This window comes from Phodopus roborovskii, unplaced genomic scaffold (assembly GCF_943737965.1).
Source record: "Phodopus roborovskii unplaced genomic scaffold, PHOROB, whole genome shotgun sequence".
Lineage (NCBI taxonomy): Eukaryota > Metazoa > Chordata > Mammalia > Rodentia > Cricetidae > Phodopus > Phodopus roborovskii.
In genome coordinates, this window is record NW_026125931.1 from 249958 (window position 1) to 261122 (window position 11165).

Genomic DNA, 11165 nt, shown 5'->3' on the forward strand with positions numbered 1-11165 from the left:
ACCATTTCCCTTTCTGGACAGGTGAATGTTCCATCTGTCAACACAGTTATGTTGTTTTCTTTCCCGGTAAAGATGCCAGGTCAGACTCAATGAATGTGTGATGACTAGAGATATTCAGAAGAAACTTCTATCCTCAACTTGTCATTTGTCATTTATATCTATCTCTCTTAGGAACCTTAGGTGATAGATTGGCTCTAAAATGGAAGCTCTTCTTCCCACATACTCCTTTTTAACTCTTTTCTTTCTTCCTTCTTCTGATATCTCCGACTGTGCAAACCACAAATACATTTTTTGAATACTTATTTTGGGAGCTCAGCTAACAGATTGCAATTCAAGTGACTGCCTTTGTAAGTTGGAGCGACTCACAAATTTTAAAGCTGGGCCTTCTTTTTAGAACAACCTTTGTGTAAATGGAAACGTGGAGAAATGTGTAAGCATGGAATTCCAAGGTCAAGAGAAAGCCCATTGTTTACCACCAAGCATGGCTTAACACAACCCACCCAGAGACACAAAAGATAATTAATGATACAATTACATAAAGACATTAACCTATGCATGAAAGATTGTCAAAACCACCTACAATTTCTTTAATTCCATATAAGCAACTACTTACCTGCTTATTTTGTGAATCCTCAGCAGAGTTGAACTTCCCTGTGATTACTACAAATCATATGAATGTGTTCTTGAGTCTTTCCAATGCTTATAGCAATTCTGAGAGGGAATGATATCAAGGCATGTTTGACACCATGATATTGAAGCTAGTGAAAGAGAATTCAAGCTCAGTTTTCCAAGGTCACTTAACTCAAAATTAAATACTTTACTTACAATTATTTCAAACACTACATTGTGTGTGTGTGTGTGTGTGTGTGTGTGTGTGTGTGTGTGTGTGTGTGACTGAATCATTGGTCATTTCTTAATATAAAAATATTAGTGATATTTTATCTTTTCAAAGACTCCAATCTTTAAAAATATTAATCTCAGCCCAAGAGAAAAATAAAACTGGCAAGAAACAAAATATACTGGTTGGTAAGATGTTTCAAGACCTAGAAGAATGGAGATCATGATGGAAAACTAGACTGGAAAGTTCCATCTAGGCAACAACTGAGATAAATCACCAGAAGCTGTTCTTGCTTGTGGATGTTAAATTAGGCAATGTGAAGTCCTATTTCAAACCAAATGCACAGACACACATTCACAAAATATAGGCTGTGAGTTACAAAAATAAATATCATCTTGTCTCAAAAGATTTTCAGACAAATGCATTTCCCATGAAAACTAGTTTTATATTTTCTGCCTTGCTTCTTTCAGCTCATTCTAGACCAATTTTCACTAGGATGCTCATTGAATATATTAAGCTTATTGTTTCCTTACTATCATTGTGTTCTTTCTTTATCACCTTGGATTGTCTACCTCTAATCTTTCTAAGTCAAATAAGATGAAACTCAGAAAGAGCTTCTTCAGGTATCCTACCTGAAGTACATTATCCTTTCTTTTTTTGAGGATACTGCATGTTTTCTCTTACATAACAATCACTAACACTTTTCTACTTAATTATTCTTTTTGTTCACTTTTCATCATCATTACAATATACATATTATGAAGATAAACCATAAGTTCTCTTCACTGAGTCCTCGGTGCAATATGATGGCAAACAGTAAATACTTCAAAATGTGTACTGAATTAAAGAATACATGCATTAAAGGATAAGGCACCTACACAAATGACCACCATAGTATGCAGGGTAGAATAAGTACTGTGTGTCAGTGTTGTAAACACTTTGTCCTTCAAGGTCAATTTTCCCTTAACTTTGACTTTGATTATGTTAAAAACTATCTCCTGAAGGGGAAAGAGAGAGTAGAAAAAGGGGAGAGAGAGGGGGGAGAAAGAGGAGAGAGAGAGACAGAGACAGAGAGAGAACAAGAATATGATTATGATTATCAGAGGAAACTAACCATCCATCTTAATCCAAAGCTACATTAGCAACTGGCCTCACAAGACATGCCCATTGACCCATTGATTCAATAGTGGCATGCATGTCAATAGAGGAACAAACTATTTTCTGATTACAATTATGTCCCACTCTGATTTAAAAATAAATAAGCAATAAAATTGCCAGGGAAAGAATCTGTGGCTAGATAGGTCATTGGCCCTGGAATAAAACCTACTATTATGATACTAAATGCATATGGTATTGAACTGACTGGGAACGTATTATTGTTACACCCAAAGGTAATGTCATGTTTAATCAAAGACAATTCTATTTTTAGTAGATAGTGATTAACAGAAACCTACAACTTGTAAGGTGTAGAGAATAAGGGACTATTTAATGCTTAGCATCAAATTAAATATCTTCATCAAGGTCCTTCTCCCAAGGTTCAGAGACAATTGCAAAATAGAGAATAGTGTAAGAGCCAGAGGTGGTAGATGATTACAAGAACACAGCATCTTTGGATAGAGAAAAGAAGCTACACATGTGAACTCAAATTTCACAGCATACACAAGAGCTCTGAAACACAGGAGAGCCTGAATCTCAACATGGGAAAAGTAGTTGGGTATTAAATTCCATGCCTCACCAAGGAGCTATTAGCAATTGATAGGTGTTTGTTTGTTTAAAGTACAGCCACTACTTCAGTGGAAGACTACACATACAAGAATGTATGGACAACATAAATTAGACTTGATGGATATTTTTAAAAAGGAGAAAAACAAAGTTGTGTGGATAGGGAGGCTGTGGTAGCGCTGGAAGGAAGGAGTTAAGGAAATTGATAACATAATCAAAATGCACTAAATAAAATTTTCATAGAACTAAGAAAAATTGAAGATAAAACATAAAAATCTCAATCTCAAAATACTTGTCTAATTTTCTAAAAAGCAACTAAAGTATGTTCATATCTGTAAGAGGCTGATAGAACAGCAGTATAACAAGCATATACTATTAGAGATGCCTCGGGCTAATTTTACTATGAATGTATAAATTACTTTCCCAATTTATTTTATGCATATAAGCTCACTTGATCTTCCAGATTTGGTATTCATTGCAAAGAGAAAGGGGAAGTAAAAACTAGGCCACCAGTCAGGTTTTGGTTTTATTATTCCTCAGCTATTTGAACATAGACTTCTCATTTCCAAAAAGGCAAAGAAGCTCCTTCTCCTGCTCTAGGTGGATAGTATTGGGGAAAACCACATCTAGGAAAAGCAAAATCACTCCTTATTCCATGAGTTTAAGTAACCGCATCCACTTACTTATTTTCCTTTGCTGATGTCCATCCTTGCTATCCATCAAATTTCTGTCTCTGGATGTCAAGTGGAGAACACTGTCTATATAATCCATGGTACTGCCATGGAGAAAACAGAGGGCACAAAAAGAATTCAGAGGAAAATGGAACTTATTCAAGGACTCAATCTCAGATAAAACCTTCCTTCAGGTTGTTTGTGTGACAGGATTCTTTATGGCCCAACTACTTTTAAAGACTGCACATACAAAAGTGTTCATATATTCTCTAGCTCTCTGTAGACAAGATGCTTAGGCTAAATGATGAAACAGAAAAACAAGGAAGAGGAGCAAAGTGGAAATATGTGATAAATAGAATAATGGAAAAGTTAATTCAAGGATTATTGTAATGTGAATTTCCTTAGAACATCCTCATTTTATAATGTTAGCAGACCAAACAATGATCATCAGTTTTAGAAATAATCCAGTATTAAATTTATTTTTGAAGGAAATTAGATTAGTTGTATATGTTATATACCAACACCTATATATAACACTGTATAACAATATAAGTCCAATATTTTAAGAGAGAAACCTTGTGTTCACCACGGTTTTATTATTATTGGTGGTGGTGTGTATAAATATGTGTCTGTATGAGTATGTGGATGTGTGGAGGGTATCTGCAGAGACTAGAAGAGATTATGAGGTATTCCAGGGCTGGAGTTAAAGGCTGTTATAAGGCTCCCAACAAGGTGCTAGGAACTGAACTCAATCATCGGAAAGAGTAACAAACGCTCTTACCTGCCAAGTCATCTCTCCAGCCCCTATACCTTGCATTTCTTAAAGAGTATCATAACTTTCAGGTTTATCCTCATTTATATTTACCCTTAACAATAGTTTTATAGGAGAAGCACAGCAAGTACTATTGTGCCTTTTTAACAGATAAGAACACTGAGGCCAAGATTGTTTCCACTAGGCATATAAATAGTAAAACACAGCTCCCTGTTTCATCACCATGTGTTTTTTCCCAATTCCTTTTCTTTATTCTCTACATTAGCTTTAAAAATATGTTCAAACTTTAATATCCTGAGCAATTAAGGTAAGATTACCAGAATTGACAATGTACAATATTTATCTCTTTGATTTATAACCTATAAAAAGAAACATGATTCATTTATACTCTGACCAGTGAAAAATCAGATTTTCTCTATTGTAAAATAATGAGAATGCATAAGGCTACTATAGGTATGTCTCTACAATGCCTATGCCAGCTCTAATCAGTATGCAAGCCTGAATGGCAAAGTTCATACCTAGTATTTGGCCTAATGTGCTGGTTGCTGGAAGGAATACAGATAGATGTTCATTAAAATGTAAACAGTGAAGACTTTGGCATCAAGACTTGCACCATCAGTGAAAATGCCCTTCTAAGCTCACATTGTCTTTGGATCCTTATTGTCATCATATTGCTGATTGTACATCACATGCCCAACATATCTCTCCAAACAAATAACAAAATAATCTATTGGTTCCTCTATTAAGCATTGATTGTCAATGAGATCAAAGTAAGTCTGCAAATAAAAGGGACTTGTTTTCTAATTGAAGTTATTCGATGTTGTCTTAGTGTTCATTTGCTGTGAAGAGACATCATGACCACAACAACTCTTACAAGGAATTATTATTTTTGTGCTCTGACTTTTTTTTTCTTATTTTACATATCGATCCCAGTTCCCTCTCCACCTCCCTCCTTCTTTCCCTCCCTCCCATGCCCCCTACCCACCCTCCCATCCTATCCCCCCACACTCCACAGGGAGGGTGATGCCTTCCAGGAGGAGCCAACAAAATCTGTCAAGCAATTTGAAGTAGGGACTAGGCCTTCCCTCCTGCTGGTTGTGGTGGTGTACAGTGGTAGCATTTTCTGAAGGGGCAGAGGCAGGAGAATCACGAGTTCAAGGCCAGCCTGGGCTACAAGGAAATACTTCATTGGAGATGGCTTATAACTTCATAAGTTAAGCCATTGTCATAATGACTGGAAGCACAGTAGCACACAGACATAGTACTGGTGAGGTAGTTTAGAGTTTGACATCCATATACACAGGCATCAGGAAGAGAGCCACTGGACTGGCTTGAGCTTCCCAAAACCCCAAAGTCTACCTCAGTGACACATATCCTCCAACAAGGCCATACCTCCTAATCCATGTTAAATGGGGTCACTAATCAATGGACTAAATATTCAAATACATGAACCTATAGAAGCCATTCTTATTCAAATCACCAAAACTGTGAAAGAAAAATGGCAAGTTGAGACCTCACCTATCCAGTGATATTTTTATTTAAAGAGAAGGTCCTGGAGTCTTTATAGTGTCCTTTTTGGGTTTCAACTACAAATATTTCATGTGGCCATTTGCTACTTAAGAAATAAAAGCCCAGCAAATTCTTCCATAAGCGTTGCCATCTAAGCTCACCAAAGACACATAACTGGAAGGATGAGGTCACATGAGTTATCTGAAGGCAGGAGTTGTTCCTCAGACCAATTGTACTCTGATCAGCCCTCAAGAACTAAAAGTATCTTATTGTTTTAGAGAATATTAATTAGGGATCACTACATATAGGGGATGAGTTGTAGCAATGGTCATTTGTACCCTGAAGAGGATGAGTACCTTGTACTTTCTCAGTCCATGATTCTTGATGCCTTACTAGTAACAATCTGTCATTGGAAGCCTGAAAGATTCAAAGAGAGTTCCTGAACTTAAGTCAATTGCAACCAGAAAAGTTTGTTTCTGGTGTTACTAAAGAGTGACAATAGCAGCAGCCACAATGATATTCACAGTCCTGCAATGATATTCACAGTCCCCAGCAAGAATCCAAGAAGAGTAAGCAAACAGTATTGATTTTTCCCTTGGACCTCTTTATAACTAGGCCACTGATAGAAATTGCTGCCCACTGAGTAAGGCTCTTCTCCCTTCAGTTATTCTTTCTTTTAAATTCCATCACAGACCCACCAAGACAGGCATCATTTCATTACTTACAGACACAATCAAGTTGACAATCAAGATTATAGGGAGCTGGAAAGGTGTCTTGGTGGTTAAGAACACTGGCTACTCCTCCAGACAAACTGGGTTAAATATCCCAGAACCGACAGAGAAGCTCACAACTATCTGTAACTCCAGTTCCAGGGACTTTACCACCTGCTTTTCTAGATATCAAGCACACACATGGTGCACAGACATACATACAGGCAAAATATGCATACATATAAAATAATAAAATAATTCTGTACAAATATTAAGTATCATAAAGGGTATCTTATAGTTTATTCAAGAAGTACAAAAGGAGTAACTGCCTATTCTATTTCTTAGTCTACTGTATGTATTCTGTAGATTTTATACCAATTTGTGTGCACTCAATCATTCAATAAATATTATATGTCAGGACCTGTCAAAAATGCTGCTAATAAAGATATGAACAAGACATCTTTATGAGATTTTGATGAGCTTGAAGTTTTAAAGGAAAAATGAGCAAGTAAATAATCAGCACAGTATACTAACGTGATTAATCAATTTTCAGCAAACATTGAGCATGTATTATATACCACACACTTCATTAGGACTTGGGGATATAAGAGCAAACCTTAAACTCACACAGGATCTGACACATTATTTAGTAAATAAATGGTGTGATTAATTCCAAACAAATTTGGAATTTTTTTTTAATTTCCACAAAATAGATTTTACTGTATTGAAAATTGTATAAATATGATGACTGGTTATTCATAAATAATTATATCAAATTAAGTTTTCTAAAGTCCAAGAACATTTAAAACCTAGTACTTAGATTTTTTATATTCATAGGATTTTATTGTGTACTGCTACACCAATATCATTGTACACTAAAGGAGAAAAAAAAAAGTAGGGCAAACCACCGAGTTTCTAGGTTTCAACAAAATTTCCCATCTGGAAGATTGTCACAGGACAGACAGACAAGATAAGATACTTACCATATTTTAACAGTCTAAGCTGCCACCAAAGACACAGCTTCAAGAGATCCAAAGGCACTATATCTGCAGCTGCAAGAGATCCCTGGCATTGCACCCACAGCTGCAAGAGATCCCTGGCATTGTTTCTGCAGCTACAAATGCCAAACCGTAGAGAATATACAAAGAGCATTAGAAAGGAAGCCTTAGCAAGTTACACACTCAAGCAAGTTATTATAGATTCAGAAAAAGGACACCAATTTTTAAAATGCAATATATCTGCATCAGGCAAATTGCATTAAAATGCTTCTGACCCTCCCTCTCAGCCAACAGCACTTATTAAGACATATGAACCTCTTTCTGATGAGCTCTTAAGAAAACTGTAGACAAACAGCAAAGGTCTGGCCCTGACACAGGTGAAGGCAGCATCATCCTCAATGACACACACTGCACACTATTCTCTTCTGAAGCTGACTAGTGGGGCTGTGGACAGTAGCAAAGATGGCCTGCTTTTACCCCAGTAGCCTTAAACAGACCAACTTTCTGAAGACAGTTCTCCAACATTAAACATTAGGGAGCCATAGCTGTGGTTTAAAACACAAAGACCTGGTGGCATTTCAGACCATTCAGTTCATATTTTAGGGCTCTTAAAATTAATCTCAAATACACATAGGGAGGGTATAGTGTGGAGAGCTTCAGTGTGGTAACCATTTATTCAAGTCCGTACAAGAACCAGGACAGTGAGTATCCTGGCATTTCAGGTGGAGAATGACACTGAGCAGCTCTCCTGGGCTCACTATCGCCACAGGACAGCAGCATGCCCCTCAGTTTCAGCCTCCTCCTTGGATTTCTCCATGACTGTAGAGGTCTCTTCTGAACTCACTGGAAGCTGTTCTGGCAGGAGTTTCCATGTTCTTAGGTAGAAGCTTTCATTTTTCCAGAATCTAAGTCCCTCGTGTTTAACTAGTATGGTGAATTGCTTGGAATTGGAATGCTGGGCTGTTGGATCAATGGCTGGGTCTCTCCCTGTAATACCGTACACTAAAAGCTCTGCCTGACGCTGTAGTGCGACCTGTGGGGACTCCATCCCTGTCAACAGTGAGATCACACCCCAGCTGAAGCTCATCTGCAAATTGCAGTAAGAAGGGATACACCACAGCCAACCACCACCCAAAGGCTGATGGGCACTAAGAGACTAGACCTCATACATCATCCATGGTCATGGACAACGGATGCTGGGCACAGTTCCTGCTGCACAGATTTACCATGTAAAACTAAACATGCCAGATTTAGGATACCACTCAATCATGTAAACTTCTAAGGGAGTCCTCCAGGTTAAATATTCTTTCCCTAACATTATTTTCTCCTAAAATCTACAGTGTCCCATCTCAAATTCCAAGTAGTAATCGCACACAGGATCAAATTCCCAGCCAACCAGCAAAATAGCCCTTTCTATACAGGGCTATTAGGAGGGAAAGGGAGAAATGTCCATCTTGTAGTCATGTTGCTGAAAAGGAGCACAAGCAATCCCAACTCCATGCTCATGCACACAAAGGCAAAACTCAGAACCAGACACAAAACTATATCAGGTAAGTACCAATCTCTAGTGAGTTGCCAATACTGACCCAGCTCCATGCCTTCCTGGCCTAGCGCATGCCCAGGATCTCAGGATCTGCCTGCTCTGCTCTTGAGTTGGCAGGTTTTTTGTTTTTTGTTTTTGTTTTTTGTTGTTGTTGTTGTTGTTGTTGTTGTTGTTTTCAATATCCGACATGGCCTAACGCAGCTGGGCAGCAAGAAGCCTTTTCTTCAGGTCCTTGCACTTGGACTTGGCAAGCTGGCTCTTGGAATTCTCATTCCTTGTGGTGTTCTCTTTGCTTTCCCCACGGAAATGAACCTTCTTCCTCAGTATTGAGGATGGATGATCAAGTTCTGGGTCACTAGCCAGACACAGGAACCTTTGTTCCTTCAACAAGCTGTAGTTCTTCACCAGACTTTCAGCTCTGTCCAGTTTGTCCTCTGGTAGTCTCTCTCGAATACAAAGTTCACGTTCCTTCTGCTCCAGACTGTCCTCTCGGAGCTCTGAGCTCATGCTCTCTGTCCTGCAGTTGCTTTTCCTTCAAGCTGAGCTCACTTAGCACCGGGCTGGAGGCCTGCAGCTTGGAAGGCTCCCCGAAGCATTGGCCTCTCCTCTCCAGATGTCTTCTTTGCTCTTCTGCAACCAAGTCTGCTATCAAAGGGCTCTCCAGGATTTCTTCCACTGAAGGTCGGTGGTAATCCTTTAAATTCAGCATCCAGTGATGATGTCATTTAACCAATCAGAGTAGCAGTAGGGGATCCGCCTGAATCTCCCTTCTCTGATTTTCCCAGCTAACTCTTTCTGGTTGAAAGTTGTAAACAGAAGCATTAATGCACACAGTTCATACAGCAGGCAACCCAGCAACCAGATGTCCAACTTCTCGTTATAGGACAAGCAGCTCATTTGCTCAGGAGATATGGAATAAGGTGTGCCAACAAACATCTTTGCAAAGACTGCTCTTAGTAAATAAACGACATGATTAATTCCACACAAATTTGTAATTTTTAAATGGGAACTTGGATCTGTCTTACTCTCTGTTTTATTGCTATGAAGAGACATCATGACCAAGGCTAGTCTTATAAAAGAAAGAATTTAATTGAGGGCTTACCTAGAGTTTCAAAGGTTTATTCCATTATCATGGTGAGGAGCATGGCACCACCATTCCTGGTGTGGTGCTTGAGCGGTAGCTGAGAGTTACATCCTGTTCCACAGGCTAAAAGAGTGGGAGACGCTGGGTGTGGCTTGGGCTGTTGAAACCTCAAATTCCACCCCCAGTGACATTACTTCCTCCAAAAAGGCCACACCTCCCAATTCTTCTAAAATAGTGCCACTCTGTAATGACTAAAAGTGCCACTCTGTAATGACTAAGCATTCCAATGCGTGAGCTTATGAGGAACATTCTTATTCAAGTCAGTAGAGGATCCTCTTCTAAGTTTCCATAATTCACTATCACTACTGCTGCTTTCTTTTGGTTGCTTAATTCCATTCCTCTACTGTCACTTATGCTGGAGTTTTCCCCATCTATTATAGAGCAGCTACACTTCTTGCACAGTCCCCATGCTTATAGTAATTAAAATTCTGACTACCATAAAACACCCTTTTCAACTTTTGGAAAACACACATAGCTAATTTCAGTTTTACATAGAAGCTTTACAGCATAAAGTAGTGAGCTAACAACACAACCAGCAGGGAAATAAAGGGACTCTTTCTTCTTATAGTACTGAATTCCAAACATATAGCAACTACTTCTAGGAATTCAGTCCACAGGGATGTCAAGGCAGAGGCCTTGAGAAAACTAATTTTAAAACATCATTAATAGCTTTTGTTTAAAGTTAAGTTTAGCATTGGCTATAAATAGTACTGGGCATTTGTGTACTATAGATTTGATAACACATAAATAAAACCTTAAGACCATCTAATATAAAACCATGATTCTCAGCCTAATCTCTTTCCCAGCAATACCTATAGCTTTATTTATCTTAAACTTATTGAATCAGAATTTCTTGACTGAGGTCCAATTGTCTATATTTTCCTTTGTGCCTTAATTGATGAATTTAATGACACCAGGAATCAGTGACTTGGAAAGCAAAGTTCATGATGTAACATAGGTACTCAATAAATACTTTTACTGAATACAACATTGGAGATAATTTTCATGTGAACCTAGCAATCATACAGAGATTAATCCCAATCCAGAAGCCATGAGATATTAGTATTGTTCCTGAGATTGACTTCATACAGAAATTGAGATATTTTGCCAGATGTTATTTTACATATTGCCTTAGTCAGTGTTCTACTACTATGAAGGGACATCATGACCATGGAAACTCTAATAAAAGATAGCATTTTTAAAAAACTTTATCGTTTTTTTCTTTTCTTTTTTTATTTTATTTTATATAACCAAGTCC

The 11165-nt window shown here is 38.0% G+C and overlaps 1 pseudogene; it reads right to left on the bottom strand.

Moving 5' to 3' along the window:
* Nucleotides 1-8922: 8922 nt before the first annotated feature.
* Nucleotides 8923-9816, bottom strand: LOC127218006 (serine/threonine-protein kinase Nek2-like; annotated as a pseudogene).
* Between the last annotated feature and the right edge of the window lie 1349 nt (nt 9817-11165).